General features: G+C 33.7%; 1 protein-coding gene across 4 annotated transcripts in view; it reads right to left on the reverse strand.

Annotated features, from left to right (window-relative positions):
• Nucleotides 1-18,484, reverse strand: part of TBCK (TBC1 domain containing kinase) — a 227,915-nt gene that overhangs the window by 109,027 nt on the left and 100,404 nt on the right. The gene's annotated exons all lie outside the window — the stretch shown is intronic.

The following is an 18,484-nucleotide window of genomic DNA, read 5'->3' on the forward strand; positions in this document are numbered from 1 at the left end:
TCAGACACTGCAGATGAAAAAATTAGTGAACTTGAAAACACTGAAATAGAAAGTACCCAAAATGAAACAAAGGAAGAAAAAGGACAAAAACAAACAAAAACAAAAAAACAAAAAACAGCCTTGAGCATCAGTGAGCAACTTCAATCAGCTAAATATGTATGTTATTAGAGATACGAATGAGAGAGAGAAAATATGAAAGGGGACAGAAAAAATATTTGAAGAAATAATAGCTTGAACATTTTCCAAATTTGGTGAAAACTAAAAACTAATAGGATCCAATAATCTCAAGTTGCCCAAACACAAGACCCATGAAGAAAACCACACCAAGGCACATCATACTCAAATTCCTCAAAATCAGTGGTAAAGAGAAAAATCTTATACACCATAGCTAGAGAGACATACACACACACACACACACACATTATGTAAGAGCATCAATGAGAAGATTCTTCTCAAAAAATGTTTTGTCAGTGCCCAATAAATGACAGTGTAGCAACATTTTTAAAGTATTAAAAAAATCTATGTAGAATTGTATGCTCAGCAAAAATATCTTTTGAAGACAAAAGGTAAAATAAAGACTCTTTCACACACATAGAAACTGAAAAAATTCATCACGAGCAGTCCTATACTACAAGAAATACTGAAGAAGTCTTCCAGGCAGAAAGGAAATGATACCAGATGGAAATCTAGATCTACACAGAATGAAGAGACATACAGGGATTGTAAATGTGTATGTGGCTGAATATAAGACTTTTATTTTTAAAAAATCTTTAAAAATAGTAATTTCTTTAAAGCAAAAATAGTAATTTATTGTGGGGTTTATAACATATGTAGAAATAAAATTTAGGACAACTATAACACAAACACTGGGAGGGGAAAATGGAAGTATATATTATAAAGTATTTGTACTATCTGTGAAGTGGTATAATATAACTTGAAAGCAAATGGTGGTAGGTTAAAGAATTATAATATAAACCAGAATTTCTTCATCACTATTCACATTTTAGGTTAGATAACTTTTGGTTGGGAATGTCCTTTGCATTTTCAGATTATTACAGCAATCCAGCCTCCACCCACTAGATGCCAATAGTATTCACCCAGTTTCGTCAAAAATGTCTTTAGACATTGCCAAAAACCCTCTGGGAGGCAAAACTGCCTGTTTGAAGACCACTGTATAAATCCTAGGGAAACCAATAAGAAAACACAACAGAGTCATAGCTAACATGTCAACAAAGGAGATAAAATAAAATCACAGAAAAAAAATCCAATGAATTAAAAGAAGACAGATAAAAAGGAAAAGGAAAACAAAGAATTGATGAGACAGAATAAAAATAGCAAATGGTAGATTTAAAGGCAACCATATCAATAATCACCAAAAAAGTCAATGGTTCTTACGATGGTTGATTTTATGTGTCAATTTGACTGATATGGGGTGTCCAGTTATTAGTTAGACACTATTCTGGTTGTGTCTTTGAGGGTGTTTCTGGATAAGATCAACATGTGAATCAGTAGACTTAATAAAGCAGACTGTTCTCCCTAATGTGAGTGGGCCTTATGCAATTTGTTGGAGGTCTAAATAGAACAGAAGTAATACTTCTATTAGTAATATTAATAGAAGACAGAGTAAGGGAGAATTCACTCTCTGCTCTGATGGATAGGATACAGCAGTGAACAAAACATAGGTCCAGCCTGTAAGGAGCTCATAGTTCATTAAGGGCAGTAGATGTTCATTGCATATTCTCTCAATTCATTCCACTTAGGTTCTTGCCTCCACCTCACCACCAAAACTGCTCTTATCTTCGTCATAAAAGATTTCCCTGTTGCTAAATCTAATAGCCAATTCTCCTTCTCAGTTCTTCTTTAGCAATCATCAGGGTTTGCCATAGTTAACTACTCTTACCTTCTCAACCCGCCTCTCCGATTTGACTTCCAAGATACCACATTCATCTATTTTTCTTCTTACCTTTCTGATTGTTGCTCCATCTCCTTTGTTGGTTCTTCTTCATCTCCTTGACTTAAATATTGGCATCCCCTATTTTCAGTCCTTGGACTTTTCCTCTTTTCTATTTTCTCCAAATGATTATATACAGTGTGAGGACTCCCCCATTTTTATAGCTCTATCCCAGGCCTCTCCCCTGAATTTCAAACCCACATGTCTAAATGCCAGTTGACATTTCCACTTGTATGTCTAACAGATATACCAAACATGTCCCAAACTGAGCTCCTGAGACTACTTCAAAAATTTGTGCTCTAAGTATAGTCTTCCAAATCTCAGTTAAGAGCAACTCTGTTCTAATTGCTCAGGTAAAAAATTCTGGCATCATTCTTAACTTCTCCTTCTCCTACATTGTACATCTGCCACCAGCAATCCTGCTGGCTCTACCTTCAAAATTATTCCAGAATGTAAAAACTGCTTACCATCCCTACCGCTAATTTCCTGATTCAAGCCACTCTTGCCTAGATTATTACAATAGTGCATGACTAACCTTTTTAAATTCTATCTGTGTTCTTCCTTGGGTTTCTCTTACCATAACAGCCAGAATGATCTTGTTAAAATGTTTAGATCAGAACATATCATTCCTCTGGTCAACAGTATCCAGTGGCTTTCCAACACTGTAAAAGCTGAAGTCTTAACTATGAAATCTGCTTTGATGTAAAATCTGGTCCTCTTTGACTCTCACCTCCTTGTTCATTGAGCTCCAGTCACATTGGTCTCCTGGCTGCTTCTTCAACATCCCTGGCATGCTTACACCTCCTGAGGGCTTTAGCACTTGCTATTGCTTCTGCTTCAATTGCTCTTTCCCTCAGTTCCTTAAGGTATTTATTCAAAAGTCACTTTTTCCATGAGGCTTTCCCTGACTTCGTTCCTTCCCATCCCTTCCCTTCCCCTTCCTTTTCTGTTCTCCTTCCTCCCTCCCTCCCTTCCTCCCCCCCACCCTTTCTCTCCTCTCCCTCAAGTTTTTAATTCCAGTTAGTTAACAGTGTTATATTAGTTTCGGGTGTACAATATGGTGATTCAACACTTCCATGCATTACCTGGTGCTCATCACAACAAGTGCCCTCCTTAACCCCCATCCCTTATTTAACCCATCCCCCCAATCCTTTCGCCTATGTTATTAAAAAATTCAATTTCCTCTACAGGGCGCCTGGGTGGCTCAGTTGGTTAAGCGACTGCCTTCGGCTCAGGTCATGATCCTGGAGTCCCTGGATCAAGTCCCTGGATCAAGTCCCTGGATCGAGTCCCGCATCGGGCTCCCTGCTCAGCGGGGAGCCTGCTTCTCCCTCTGACCCTCCCCCCTCTCATGTACTCTCTCTCTCTCAAATAAATAAATAAATCTTTAAAAAAAAATTCAATTTCCTCTACATCTGAGTACTTTACATTCATGTCCCTGCTTTAGTTTTTTTTCCTCTTTAGTACTTACCACTACCCAACATATCACATAGTATATTTATCTTTTTTATTGTCTATCCCTCACTAGAATATAAATTCAATGGGGGCAGAGATTTTGTCTTTTTTTTTTTTTTATTGACATACCCATGGCCTAGGAAAAAGGGCAGCACATAATAGGCACTCAAAGATTTGTTGAAAGAAAGAACAAAATATATAATGAAGATAACTGAAAGGATAGATTAAAAGATCCAAAAATGAGATTATACACTTTCTTGAGAAGTTTTCAATAAATATGAAATAATGAGAAATTAGCTAATCTTCCTTGGGTTTTATATATCCTTCATATTAAATAGTGGAAAGTATTTAAACAACACCAAACTTAAAATTCTGAATTATATACTTATACTTTGACAACAATTATAAAAAGTTATTAGAAATAAGTGAAATGAAGCATATTCTAATAATATTTGAAAAGTAATAATTCAAGTTGAAAACATTTCTTTAATACATAATAACTCCTAGGTGCTCCCCAGTACCAGTCATCTCTTACCAACTAAAGTCAGGTAAATAAATAGTTAATATATTCTGTGAAATGGTAGTGCCTGTTATTTATTCTTTCTTTATTTCTTCCTTTTAAAATTTTAACTGATATTTTAATCTTAAATAATTTCTTAGGATATTGGTACATCTTCATAATGCAGTCTAATATATGAGAAAGACAGCAGTATAACATAATTTGAATACTAGGCTGGTTCAGGTTTTAATTTAAAAAATAGCAATTAAATAATGAAATATTTTATTGCAAATATAAAAAATATATAAAATTAGTCTTATTAAGTTAGAAATATTATTAGCTTTTCCTGATTTAAAGATGGAAACTGAAACCCAATGAAAAAAAAATCCTACATGCTTTAATTATTTTCTCCAGATCATTATATTATTTTGCTTTATTTGGCCTAGTGGTAGTCTACCACGAGTCAGCTGAGTAAATACTGCCCCCTAGCTATAGCAAGAAAGAATAGTGATATTTAGCATTTCAGGACATCTTTACAAATGGCCTAGTAATATGAATATTACAACTATCAACAGAAACAACAAAGGCCGGAAGCTCATTAACTTGATTTTGAAAAGTATAAAATTATGGCTTAAATAGTTGTAAAAGTATACAAATGTAAAAGATTAAAAAAAGGAAATATTTCTTATAAACTCTGGATGAATCTTCTGTCAAATGTATATTTACATATTTTCACATTGTCTCTCCTAATATTTTTAGTTTCTATTTTTACTTATTTATGTATTATAAAAATTGTTATTTTCATTATATTTTAAATAATACAATTATTATTGTTATTATAAAAGGGAGTCCCTTCTAGTTGACTTTCTTAATCTAGCTTCTTATGAGCATATTGTATTTTTTGTTTGCCTCAAGTCAGAAGTATGTTTACATTTAAGTTACCTCTATAAAATACACTTTGACCATTAATCTGATACCTCATAGTGACTCTCTGAATTAGGGAAATAAATATCTAGCCACTCAAGAAAGAATGCTTAAAAACTAGCAGGTTTTTGTTGTTGTTGTTTAGCAGTGGTAGATACTTTCACATATTTTCTTGAAACTCTAGACTTTGTGATCTGGTAGTTATATATCTCTTTAAACCTTTAGGTTTAGGTGAAGATTAGTTAATGGATCTAAAACACCTGGCAGAGGATGTATCAGACATCAGTATAGGAATTACAATGATCATTCTTAGTAACAGTCCAGAAACTTTTGTAATAAAAAATGTATTTTAACAACCCAAAGGGCTGAGGTCTTATGAAGCCATCTAACAAAAGCTTCACACACTCTGGAATAAGTAGCACAGGAGTGAAAGGTAAGGAGAAGGGAACCCTAAGCACTGGGAACTGTACATGTTTTACAGGTTGGGGTAGACTCAGTAAAGGCAAGGCATAGCCTAAGAAGGCTAAAGTATTTACCCTCCTGTTGGCTCTCAGAATCAACATTACTCAGTCCCATGACAGCTACTGTCAGTTCACAAAATTTCAAATTTACTTATACCAATTCTGTTTCTTCTATTTTCCAAATTCTTCTATTTACCAAATTCTACTTTATTTTGTCTTTCTGACTTACTATCATCCTCTGAGCTACATATAGTATAACAAAGTTTGCTACAAAAGAAAATTCTTGAAAATCAAGAAAATGCTCCACAAGATTTGCATTGTTCCATTGTGCCACTCATTTTCAAAAGACCATTATCTCCTTCAACAACGAAAAAAGTGATGCTTTATGCTAAATGAGAGTAAATTCAATAGAATGGGAAATTCAGTAGAATGGGAAAGGGTTTCCCATAAATAAAAAAAATATATATAGTAAAAGCAAAAGCAGTACTAAACAGTTCTCTTTCTTTAACAGTATTCCCCATCTTCTATCTTTTCAGAATTATGGGGAAACACCTTCTAAGAACAAAATCTACCTTTATTTCCATAACCACCTTTACGGAACAATAATCAAGAGATGAAAATTAGGGCGCCTGGGTGGCTCAGTTAGTTAAGCGACTGCCTTCGGCTCAGGTCATGATCCTGGAGTCCCGGGATCGAGCCCCGCGTCGGGCTCCCTGCTCGGCAGGGAGTCTGCTTCTCCCTCTGACCCTCCCCCCTCTCATGTGTTCTCTCTCTCATTCTCTCTGTCTCAAATAAATAAATAAAATCTTTAAAAAAAAAAGAGAGATGAAAATTATAAATCTATAAGATAAAGAGTGATTCACAGAGCAACTCTTTAGGATATTTTAAATAGAAAAAAAAATTACATTCTGATATTTTTGTGAGCCAGTAAACTTTAAGCAAGAGATTGTTCCTAAAACAAAGCAATCAGTATTACTGCATTCTCACATATGAAAACAATTGTGCTAGGTACTGTGGCAGATACAAAGAAATGTAAACACTTGGCTCATATACATGAAAAGATAGATAAAGTAGTATGGAATATGGTGCTATTGAATCAATACCATCTAGACTCCTTGCTAGGGCTTGAAGTCAAACTTAACTTAAATTTCCAGGGTATATATTCCCTGTTCTCTGACAATCAGAAAATTTTATCTATATCTAAATCATCTGGCATTCTTTGGTAGATTATTGATGGTGGATTCCCCCATTGATAATGCAAGTTTATTTATTTATTTTTAACTATCCTGGTAATTTGTTTGGTTTGAGACTTGAAACTTACTAAGAATCTAAGTCTTCTTTCCTTATCTAATGTGCTCACACTGTATTATCTCTATTTTTTATAAAGCATTTTCACAGATTTCAACTTATCTAAGGCTCACAGAGTCCTGTGGGTAGTCAAGGTAGACATTATTTTTCCTAATTTATTAATCAGCCACCTGAGGCTGGAAGTGCGTTACTATGCCACAGTCACAGGTCTATAACTTTTAAAGCAGGCACTAGACGCCAGGACTTCTGACCGCCTATGTTCTTTATACTATACAAGGATGGTAGAGAAGACAAAAATAAGTTGGGTTATAAGTATTTTTTTCTACATAACTTATTAATATTACACTGTATACTCTAAATTGTAGGTAAATTACCTCCCATACTTACTGTGAACACAACCAAAAAGTTGGATCATTTTAGATCCAGATCAGATCCTTCCAGAGGAACACTGTTACAGAACTTTCTGTGATGAAGGAAATGTTCTACAGTTGTTTAAAAAAAAATTTTTAAGCCTCAAATACTAATACCCCCAAATAATAATTAATATATGATAAACATTTCTCTTGATATATTTCTGTATTTATATAAAATTTTAGATAAAAATATTCATAGCAAAACCTGGATCATATTACACTTGCTACTTTATGAAGTACTAGATATAAAACTTACAAGTGAATAAAACAGAAAATTTGTTACTTTAAGAGATATTAGTTTCTGAAGATCTAGTTAAAGTTGCTAAAAAAAGAACAGAAAAAAACTTTTAAGCTATACTTTCAAGCTTAAGTATTACCTATTGATTACCTGTTTTGAAAGATGACAAAATTATTACACTTATACTCTCTATCCCTTCTCTAATACCTCAATTTTTATATAGTTTTTACATTATTAAGTTTTATAACATTTAAATTCTATATCATTACATAATTAACACAGTTGTTTAGTATTAATCCTTCATTTAAATGGAGTAACCAGTTCCTCGAGTTGCTAGTTTTATTTAACTCTTTCTTGGTTGGATTTCATCATCTATTTTCATTTTAATTTCTCTAAAAGAAGCTCTTGGGGCTTGTATTTCCTAAATTCTTGGATGCTTAAGAATCTATATACTGTACACCTAAAACCAATGGCACATTTTGTGTCAACTATACTTGAATAAAATTTTTTATTTTTAATTTTTTTTAAAAGATTTTATTTATTTGAGAGAGAAAGTGAGTGAGAGAGTATGAGAGCACAAGCCAGGGGAGAGGCAGGAGAGGGAGAAGCAGACTCCCCACTGAGCAGAGAGCCTAATGTGGGGCTCAATCCCAGAACCCTTGGCTGAAGGCAGACACTTAACCAATTGAGCTACCCAGACACCCCTAAATTTTTTTTTCAAATGCATGTCTGCTAAAAGAAAACCTGCATGTCTACTACATTTGTATTTGAAGGATAACTTGGCTATTATGAAATTTCCCAGTTAACTTTTGTTCTCTTGAAATTTTGTACACAATTCTCCATGAGTGTTGCTATGAAATTTTATCTGAAATTCCCTTTGCAATTACTTAGGTATACTTATCCTTTTCCATTTTATTCTGTATGATTTCCTCAAAACTACTTGTTATGTCATTAAGTGGGTTTATACTTTCATTCTAGTTTTCACTATTTTAATGAGACTCTTATTAATATAATATTCTCAAAGTTCTCTGGGCTTTATCAGTTCACTTTTTATCTCCTTTTGTTAATCTATTTTTCTGAGCTCTTTATTCTCTTGATTGCGCTCATTTTAATTTTTACTATATTTTTAAGTTTTTATTTAAATTCCAGTTAACATATAGTATAATATTAGTTTTAGGTGGCTCACTTTTTTTTAAGATGTATTTATTTATTTGAGAAAGAGAGTGTGTGCATGAGTTAGAGCAGGGGTGGGGTGGGGTTGGGGGGCGGGGCAAAGGGAGAGGGAGAGAAGCAGCCTCCCCGCTGAGCGTGGAGCCCCATGACACCGGGCTCAATCCCACAACCCTGAGATCATGACCTGAGCTGAAACCAAGAGGCCCAACTGACTGAGCCATCCAGGAGCCCCAAAAGGCGGCTCATTTTTATTTATTTATTTATTTTATTATTTTTTTTTAAGATTTTTATTTATTTATTTATTTGACAGAGAGAGATAGCGAGAGCAGGAACACAAGCAGGGGGAGTGGGAGAGGGAGAAGCAGGCTTCCTGCCGAGCAGGGAGCCCGATGTGGGACTCGATCCCAGGACCCTGGGATCATGACCTGAGCCGAAGGCAGACGCTTAACGACTGAGCCACCCAGGCGCCCCCAAGGCGGCTCATTTTTAAAGTGAGATCACGTTGTGCTATTTCTGTGAGATAACAGAAGACTTTTTCATTTGTTTTTATAAGTGATTCTTTTATTTCTTTTCTCTTTCTTTTTCTGTCTTTTCATTATTTATCTTCAAATGGATCTAGCTTCTCATTAAAGGATAAATGTTAATATGGTGGAGGGTAGAATTTGGGGAGGGCAGTTCATAATCTCCATTCAAAACTGTTGCCTACAACATATCTCATTAACCCTTCAGGGTATATTGTACTCATCACTTTTGATACTCTTTTTTGAGCATTTCTAACTATTTGTGAGGATTGATACTTTATTATTTTTAAAGAACAAAGAATAAAGAGAAAATTTACTTACACTTTTGAAAAACAAATTAAAATTCCTTCTTACAATTACCATATGAATCTATTGGATCCTTTTATAAATCTATGATATATTATTGAAATCTCAGTGATCTTATTCTTCTTATATGATGAAATATTTTGTTTTTTTATCAAAGTAGGAATTATTTTATCATTACTCATCAGTTATTCCCAACTATGCTAAAAAAGACTAAACCAAAAGAAAACAAAAAAATGATAGAATCACCTAGAAGGATGGTATAATATTAAAATAAATCATTACTATTACCATTTTCATTTTTCCTATTGCATCATCCAAAGTATTATATCATCTTTCAAGAAGATATAAAAGATACATGGAGACAACATCATTATAGTCTTTTTTATTTTTTAATTCTCAGTGAACACAGTTGAGGGCTCAGAATTTCTCATTTTCCATCCTTACCAGCAAAGAGAAAAAAACTGATAGAGGATAATGTTTCACAATTATTAGACCAATCAGAAAATTGGCAGTAGTATTCTAGATTCTAGTGAAATGGTAACATTGGTTATATAGTGAAATTTCAAACTGTGAATGCTCAGATGATGGTATCTTAAATGAATTTCCTCAAACACAAGAATCAGGGGAAACAATAAGTTAGCCTTTCACTGGAAAGGACCTCATTACACAATATTTTGAGACATAAACCTGGACCATCCCATTTTGCTAAAAAGATATGTGAGAGTAAGCTTTCATTTTTATTTATTTATTTATTTATTTTTTAAAGATTTTATTTATTTGACAGAGAGAAACACAGCGAGAGAGGGAACACAAGCAGGGGGAGTGGGAGAGGGAGAAGCAGGCTTCCCGCCGAGCAGGGAGCCTGATGTAGGACTCGATCCCAGGACCCTGGGATCATGACCTGAGCCGAAGGCAGACGCTTAACGACTGAGCCACCCAGGCGCCCCTAAGCTTTCATTTTTAAAATGATATTTCTACACCAAATTTCATACAAGTTAAGTGGATAAATGCTAAAGGTAGGTGTGTTTACAAAACGACTGGAAGGAAACAGATAATTAGGAAGAAAATCATTATATTTATTAATCTAATTTGTGTTCATTCATCTAAAATGAAACTATTTTGCAATTATTGAACAAAAAAGATAGCTGTTCTCCAACGAAGTTATGAGGCTTATTAATATTTTGTTTTGATAACTGTGCTTTGAACATGCAGGTACAGAAGAAGAACCAGAAATAAGAATCAATTGGAGTTGTATTTTAAATCTAGAATCAGTATTTACAAGATAGATATGCTTCAGGTTCATGCATGACAGATGAGCAGTAAGTTCAAAGCATACTGCACACTACACAAATATATACTTTCAAAATGAGGAATATATGGAATAAAATTTTGAGTTGCTATGTTCATATTCTTACTAAAATTTTAATAGTTCTTTTCTTTTTTTTTTAAAGATTTTATTTATTTATTCATGAGAGACAGAGAGAGAGACAGAGGCAGAGGGAGAACCAGGCTCCCCGTGGAGCAGGGAGCCTGATGCGGGACTCAATCCCAGGACCCTGGGATCATGACCTGAGCTGAAGGCAGACGCTTAACCGACTGAGCCACCCAGGCGTCCCTTAATAGTTATTTTCTGCTATGTCTTCATTCTACCTCTGTAAATTATTATAAAATGACTTAAACATATAAAAATAATTAAAAAGGTCCATTGGACTCAGATGGTAAATGGTTTTCTTTCCCTTGTATACAAAAGGTTATATTAGTTACATCTTTTGCAAGTCATGATTTCCCTAATTCTAAAAAAAAGGAAAAAATCAAATTAAGAAATAAGTAACTGTATAATCATTTCTTTCTCTATTTTTACTTGGCTTACAATATTGACCTGAAAAATATAAAGTAGAAATTAGTAATAAAATCAGTTGGACAATTTAATGGTTCTGAGATCCACAGTATCATTTTAGGGAGAGATTAGGTATTTTTCAATTCCAGAGTACCTTCCAATTATCTCACTGAGTAGTAAAAAACTTTTTAAAATTTTCAAAGAAAATTAATTTACCTTAAGTAAAAGACTATAAGACATCTTATGTAGCACTTTCTGGGAGATAGAAAAACACCTTAAAAAATCAAGCAAATAAAAAAGGTTAAAATTCAAAGTAGTGAGTGGTAATCTCACCAAGTTAGGCAAGCAAGAAAGTCTTTATTGTTATTAGTACCATGTTGCCTTTGGCAAAGTATTTATTCATTAACTGATGCAGCAAAATAATATATCCAATACAGCTTGTAATAACATGCTTTTCTAAATGTAGATCATATTAATATAACCAAAGAAATAGTATATGATCAGACTTTAACAATAAGTAGAACAAGAACACCAATAATGGTTAACGCCTTAACACTGTATGCCTAGTTTGAATAGTTTATATGTATTATCTCATTTAATCATCACAATGATCCTTTGAGGTAAGATTTATTATAATCAACATTAATAGCAATAGAACTGTGGATAAGAAACTAACAAGTATTTAGCTAGTAAGTTGAAGAGTCAGGATTAGAACGCTGGCCCATTTGATGCCAGTGTCTGAATGCTTTTTCTCTCTCTCAGTTTTCTCAAATAGTGGTCACAGGCTCCTGGGGATCTTCAAGACCTTTAGGGGTCCACATACTCAAAGCTGTCTTCATGACAGTACTAAGGTATTTTTTGTTCTTTGCAAAGCCACTGGTGGATAAAACTGCTGGTACCTTATTACAAATCAAGGTCATGGCACTGAAGTGTAACAGTCATATTCTTGTGAAAGATTAAAATTAACAATTTTACTAAGTATCTTTTTAAATGTTTCATAAGACAAAATGGGAAGTATGCATAAAACATACTGTGTACTGAATTGTAAAGATTGTTTTGAGAAAAAGCACTAGGACAATCATTTGAAATGTGGGTCAAGGCAGGTGCTTTTTTTTTTTTTTTCCAAGAATACCATTTTTTTTCCCTTGTAAGCATGACATATAAACAATTATTTTTTCCAGGCTTTCATATTAGGCAGATATTTCTCAAAAATGAATGAAGTGAGCCTATCACTTCAAGAAAAATTTCTAGCAGTCAGGTGAATATTAAAATTTTAGAAAACTTGTTTCTGCCACTGTGAGCTTGGCAGCTTTCCAACACTTAATGATTTTTTTGGATAAGATCAATGGTCATATTAATGAATGTGATTTTTTTTATATTGTAAAATGAAATGTTTCATAGTTGGAAGATCTGCATAATTCAGTGAACCGAAATGACCAACATATGACATTACAAAATCATGTGTGGGTAAAAGCCAAAGTGCAAGACAGACCGAGCGATTTGAATGGAACAGAGTATGAAAAGTTCATTGGTACGGTTTTAGATTGTACTTTGCAACTAAGCTTTAAGAAACTACCACTGTCTGAAAAGGCCCTTTGCCAACTACATGTCTGTATAAGTCCTAATTTTCTTCATACACTTCAACCAAAACAATGATTCACAACAGATTGAATTCAGAAGCAGATATGAGAATCTAGCTTTCTTCTATTAAACAGAGACTGCAAAAATAAAAAATCATACCACTCCTCCATTATTTTTTTTTGGAAAACAATTATTTTTTAGAAAAGCATGTTATTGTGGTTAACATGCAGTGGCTTTGTTGTCATTTTTAAATAAATTAATACATAAATATTTTTTAAATGTCTTAGTAAATATTGGTAGAGATAACCCACATAAACAAAAATTCTTTGGTATCCTTGATCCTTAAAGAGGTCTCAAGATCAAAAAGTTTGAAAACCACTGCCTTATGCCATACTTCCTTTCACTTGTCTCTCAACCAGTAGAAGGATACATTAGGTTGGGAACAGAGTGGGGGAGATTCAAGTGAGGATTTACTAAATAGAGAAACTTGCTGGATATTTAACTTGTGTGTATGTGTTCTTAGCAAGAAGTTACCAAAATATTACTTTATTATTCCCTGTGAAATTAGTAAGTCTCTGATTTCTAAGATATGGGCCATTTCTTTTTCTTTTTTTTTTTTTTTAAAGATTTTATTTATTTGACAGAGAGACAGTGAGAGCAGGAACACAAGCAGGGGGAGTGGGAGAGGGAGAAGCAGGCTTCCCGTGGAGCAGGGAGCCCGATGTAGGACTCGATCCCAGGACCCTGGGATCATGACCTGAGCTGAAGGCAGACGCTTAACAACTGAGCCACCCAGGTGCCTGATATGGGCCATTTCTGAAAGGTAATTAAACTCTCTTGGGAGAAAAGAGAGCTCAATAAGCCATTTGTACTCAGGGGTCTTAACAAATCCAAGGTCAGTAGAATGGGATTAGGACTAATATTGGGGACATCATTGCAGTAGCCAGACAAAAGGGCACAGGCTAGCACTTTGCAGATGGACTAGAACGGGTCAGTGGGGACTCTTGTTATGGGAGATTCTAAATAAGGTACACTTTCCTAATTTATCCTGTAACCACATCTTGATAAAATCTAAAGCTCATTACCAGTAGTCTCTTCTTTAGATTATCTAAAATTTATTTCTGTAGCATTAACAACATGAAGACCAGGAATAAATGAAAGAACAAATGAACAAACAAAACAAACAAATACATAAATATTTCTGAACAATCCTTTCACACTTTCTGTTAGTACAAACTCAGCTGAATATAAATTTTGAAAAGGAAGGAGAAAATCAGTAGTAGTATAAGCATCCATTAAGATTGCAGTTAAATGAGAATGGTTTTGCCAGCATGCTTGCTTATCACTGAATTTGTTAGCTTTATCTTTAGTAGTGACAGTAGGTTCAAAAGGCACATATAGTACTGAGATATAGCCCTTATCATTTTTCTTAATGGCCACCTGACAACTTTTCATAATTTGCAAGCTGAATGCTATTCATAGCATTTCAGAAAAATAGTTTCCTTAAGAATGAAGAAACATACTTTCGTGTTCTCATTTCAAAGGCCACATATAATTTCAGAAGCAGAAACGTACACCAAGACAAAAATGATAAAAATCACCCTCGCCCCAATTTTGCCAGGTACACATTACTTACCCTATTTATATGTAAATCACATAACTACCATGATATATATAATCTAAGCATCACATCAGTGAACAATATTCCTAACTATTCAAGCTCCAACAGTACTCAATATTCAGAGTTCTGTGACCCACAGCAAATGGAAAGGAGCCAGAAATCACATCTTTCCTGCAATGGGAGCTTGCATTTTAAAGATGGAAGATTAATGAGGCCTTACTTTGATAGGATTAGTTATTGAGTAGGAAACTCAGTTCAGGATCTTATTACAAAAGTGCCCACCTCTCCCCTTGATGAACCTAGCCTGTATTGTTAGAGATGCAGAAAGTCACCTAAGCAATTATTCTAAAGGTAGAACACTGAAGATAGTAATTTAAGGAAAAACAAAAACAAAAACAAAAACACACTGCACATACAAACTACTAAACGCAACTAAATATATGTGATTATTAAAAGAGTAAGAAAAATGTTAGAAAAATTCTCCATTTCATCACACGCTTTCCACCACTATTCACTGTCAACAATCTCTATATTAAAAATATCAAATCTTTTTTCAAAATTAAATTTAAAAATAGTCTCAACATTTTCATATTATCTACAGACCTGAGAAACAGGCCAACAAAATACAACAAACCAAAAAAAACAAGATAAAAGATTTCAAAAATAACAATCTTTTAGTAACATTTTAACTTTGTTAAATACCTTTCATTTTTGCTTATTCTCTGAGACAAGAGAATAGTTGAACAAAGCAAATTTTCTCCAGGTTAAGATATATTCTCCTTTCCCTCATTTTTCTTTGTTTACTCTAGGATTCTCAATAGTGAGACAACTCTTCTCTGAGGGTGTTAGGAAATATATGTAGACTCACTTTTCAGAAATACATGTCAGCATTTAATTGTCACCATAATTAGGGGATTACTACAGGCAGTGAGTGGTTAGGGGCCAGCGAGGTTCAACATTTGCCATGTACTAGACATTCTCATCCCACTAGGAACAGTCCCCCATCCCACATAATTATGAACACCTCATAAGATTAATCACAGTACATAAATAAATTAATACTACTTCATAATAATACTAGTATTAAAGAATTTTTACAAGAAATTACACAAAAATGCCCCGTTAATTATAGGAAGGTGTCATAATAAAGAGGGAAGCATAAATCAAGATAGCATATATAAATTATTGAATTATTGAATAATTAACTCACTCTATAAAGTAGCACATTTAACAAACTCTAATGTACTCTCCACTAAGATTTAACAGAGATTAACATTTTGTGGCAATTGTTTTGGAAATTTTTAAAATCAAAATAATACATTATCAATAGAATGAGTGTACAACTCAATTCTAATTTTCTCTTTTTTAAATATTATGTTTTGTACTTTCTGTAACTTCTGTAAAAATTCCTTCCTAGATGTAAGTAATGAATATGACACTCTGTATTTAGGTCTTGTAGTCAACCTAGAACTTATTTTTCTGTATCGTATGAAGTTGGCTTTGAGTCCCACCTCCCTTCCATGTAGTTACCCAATTGTATCAGGGCCATTTATTCAACAATCCATTCTTTTCTAATTGGCTTATAGAGCCATCTCTGTCACATACCAAAATCTATTTATGGGAAGGTCTGTTTTGTGTATTTTGTTTTACTAGTTTATATCAATTATCACTGCATTAGTTTCCTTTTGGTTAATATGTGCCTGACTTATGTTTCTTATCTCCTTTTTTGACTAACATCCTTACATTTTTCTCTCTTATAAATACCATACAGATGGATTTTTTTTTTAAATGCCTGAAAATTCCTTTTATTAGGCAATCTAATTAGCTTACATTCTTTCTATGATCTTTCTATGTTTTTACAGGATTGGTTGACTTTTCTTTTTCTTTTTTTTTTTTTAAAGATTTTATTTATTTATTTGAGAGAGAGAGAATGAGAGAGAGAGAACACATGAGAGGGGATAGGGTCAGAGGACGAAGCAGACTCCCTGACGAGCAGGGAGCCCGATGCGGGACTCGATCCAGGGACTCCAGGATCATGACCTGAGCCGAAGGCAGACGCTTAACCAACTGAGCCACCCAGGCGCCCCTGGTTGACTTTTCTTTACTCCATACCCCCACACCCCACATTGATTTAGAAGTTCTACATTCTCTATTTTCTTAATGATTACCATTAAAATTTTAATATGCATCCTATACTTCTGCATTTCTTGTGAGTGGAAACACTGACTGCTCTTTGTTCTGGATTATATTTTCCAAGCCTGTTTTTATACAAATATTAGGAAATGTATGTATGGTTGGAAAGCCAACACAAAGATGCTAACACTCCTGCGGCTTGCTGTGCTATGAGTGATAACGTCCTTTGTCTCTGACACAGGAGTCTTGAGTTTTCTGCCAGTGTCCACGAAACCGTAACAGGCTCATTTATTAGCTTTTAAGTTGAGTGAAATCAAACCCCAGATCTGAAAAGATCCCTGAGTTAATGCCTAAGTAAAATGAGTATATTTATTTTCCCATGATATAACACAAAAACATTACAACACTTTTAAGCTGAGTTCTCACCTGCTCTTATCTTTTATAATATTGATAGCTAAAATTTTATTTCTATTCAGCTATTAGCCTTTTCCAAGTTAATTTTATATATAAATATTTAATAGTCATTGTTTAATTAGATTTGTAAGCTTGTGAGGATTAGATGAGTGGTTTATTTAAAGAGGGTGAAGCAGTGCTGGGCACACAGTAAGCACTTAATATATGTTTGCATTATTAAGTTTTAACAAGGTTTTTTGCTCATCCTCCTATACCATACTCATTCAGAGTTCAATTTTTCTGATTAACTAAAGCAAATAGAAATTATATATTTCCTTTTGTGAGTCCTTTCTTAATACTATCTATATTCATGAACATGTGTACAATTTTTATCAGGCTGTCTTGGTAATTCCATACTTATTTTTCTGCATAAATGTTTTTTGTCAATCTACAACACTGCCTGACCCAAGGTCATTTTCTGTTTACTACTGAGCACAATTAGGTGCTTTCAAGAGAGTTCTTTGAAAATAATTATCCCTTCTTTTAGTCTGTGTCTTAGCTATTAGTAGTTTTTTCCCCTCAAATATCTTATTCTGTTATCAATTTGGCACTCAGCTCCTCTATAATTTTTTCAACCCTAGCCATAAAATTTAATGTAGTTTTGTCTTATATGTCCCAGGATGTGAAGCAAGAAAGGTGGGGTTATGTAAAAATGAATACTTACTATGATAATATGTATATTGGTTAATTTTTTTTACAAGGTCTTTTATCTCCATATAACTATAGGGTTTTTCCTTATTTTATTTGTTTCCTAATCTGTATATGTTCTTTTTGGAGCCCTCACTAAACAAACCACGTACTCAAATAAAAGGTATTTCTCCAGAAGCCTAGAAGCAAATGACACTGTAAATGTTAAGAATGGTTACTACAGGCCTGATCAGGTCACAGAGTTATATACAGCACAATACAAAGAGCAATGAACTAGGAGTAAATACATCTATGTTTTAGTCTCTATTCTCCCAATGGAAGATGAACTAGACTAGTTGTCAAATGATGTAAGTTAAAATTTTAGTTCTGACTTATTAGTTTTGTTATCTTCTCAAACATTATATTCTCAATTAAATGCTGAAATTATCTGCTTCATATGCCTTGCAGGTTTGTTTTGAGAATCAAATGAAATAATGTTTACGAAAGTACTTTTAAACTTCAAAGCATTCTGCAAGTATTTATACTATAAGTATTATTAACACTTCAAATAGATTAGTTGAGCATTAATATAAACATTTTTCATCTCTAATCTTACCATCAATAAACTGGTCCCTGAATATGAGTCTTAAGAAGAAAGGCATGATCAGGAAACAAAAAAAGTTAAGATGGAATAAGGAGAACTCTATCTCAAAAATGTTTTTTTGAGGTTTATAAAAAGCTATGATACTATACTCCAAAACACTTCTAAAAGAGGTTTGGCTGCATGTCACGCACCACAGATGAGTAACAGGCTAACTAACCATGGCTAACCTCTAAAAGTCAACTCTGACTTTTGGGTTGACATGGACTGTTAAGAAGCCAATGAAGTAAGCCAAAATCTGGCGAAGCTTCTGAGGTTAATATATCAAAAAAAACACAGAAGCAGCTACTTAAAAATTCACTAAAGTTCAAATTTCCTACTT

The sequence above is a fragment of the Mirounga angustirostris genome, unplaced genomic scaffold, assembly GCF_029215605.1.
Source record: "Mirounga angustirostris isolate CCGP_5_RB_7025 unplaced genomic scaffold, mMirAng1.0.hap1 SCAF_2, whole genome shotgun sequence".
In the NCBI taxonomy this organism is placed as follows: domain Eukaryota; kingdom Metazoa; phylum Chordata; class Mammalia; order Carnivora; family Phocidae; genus Mirounga; species Mirounga angustirostris.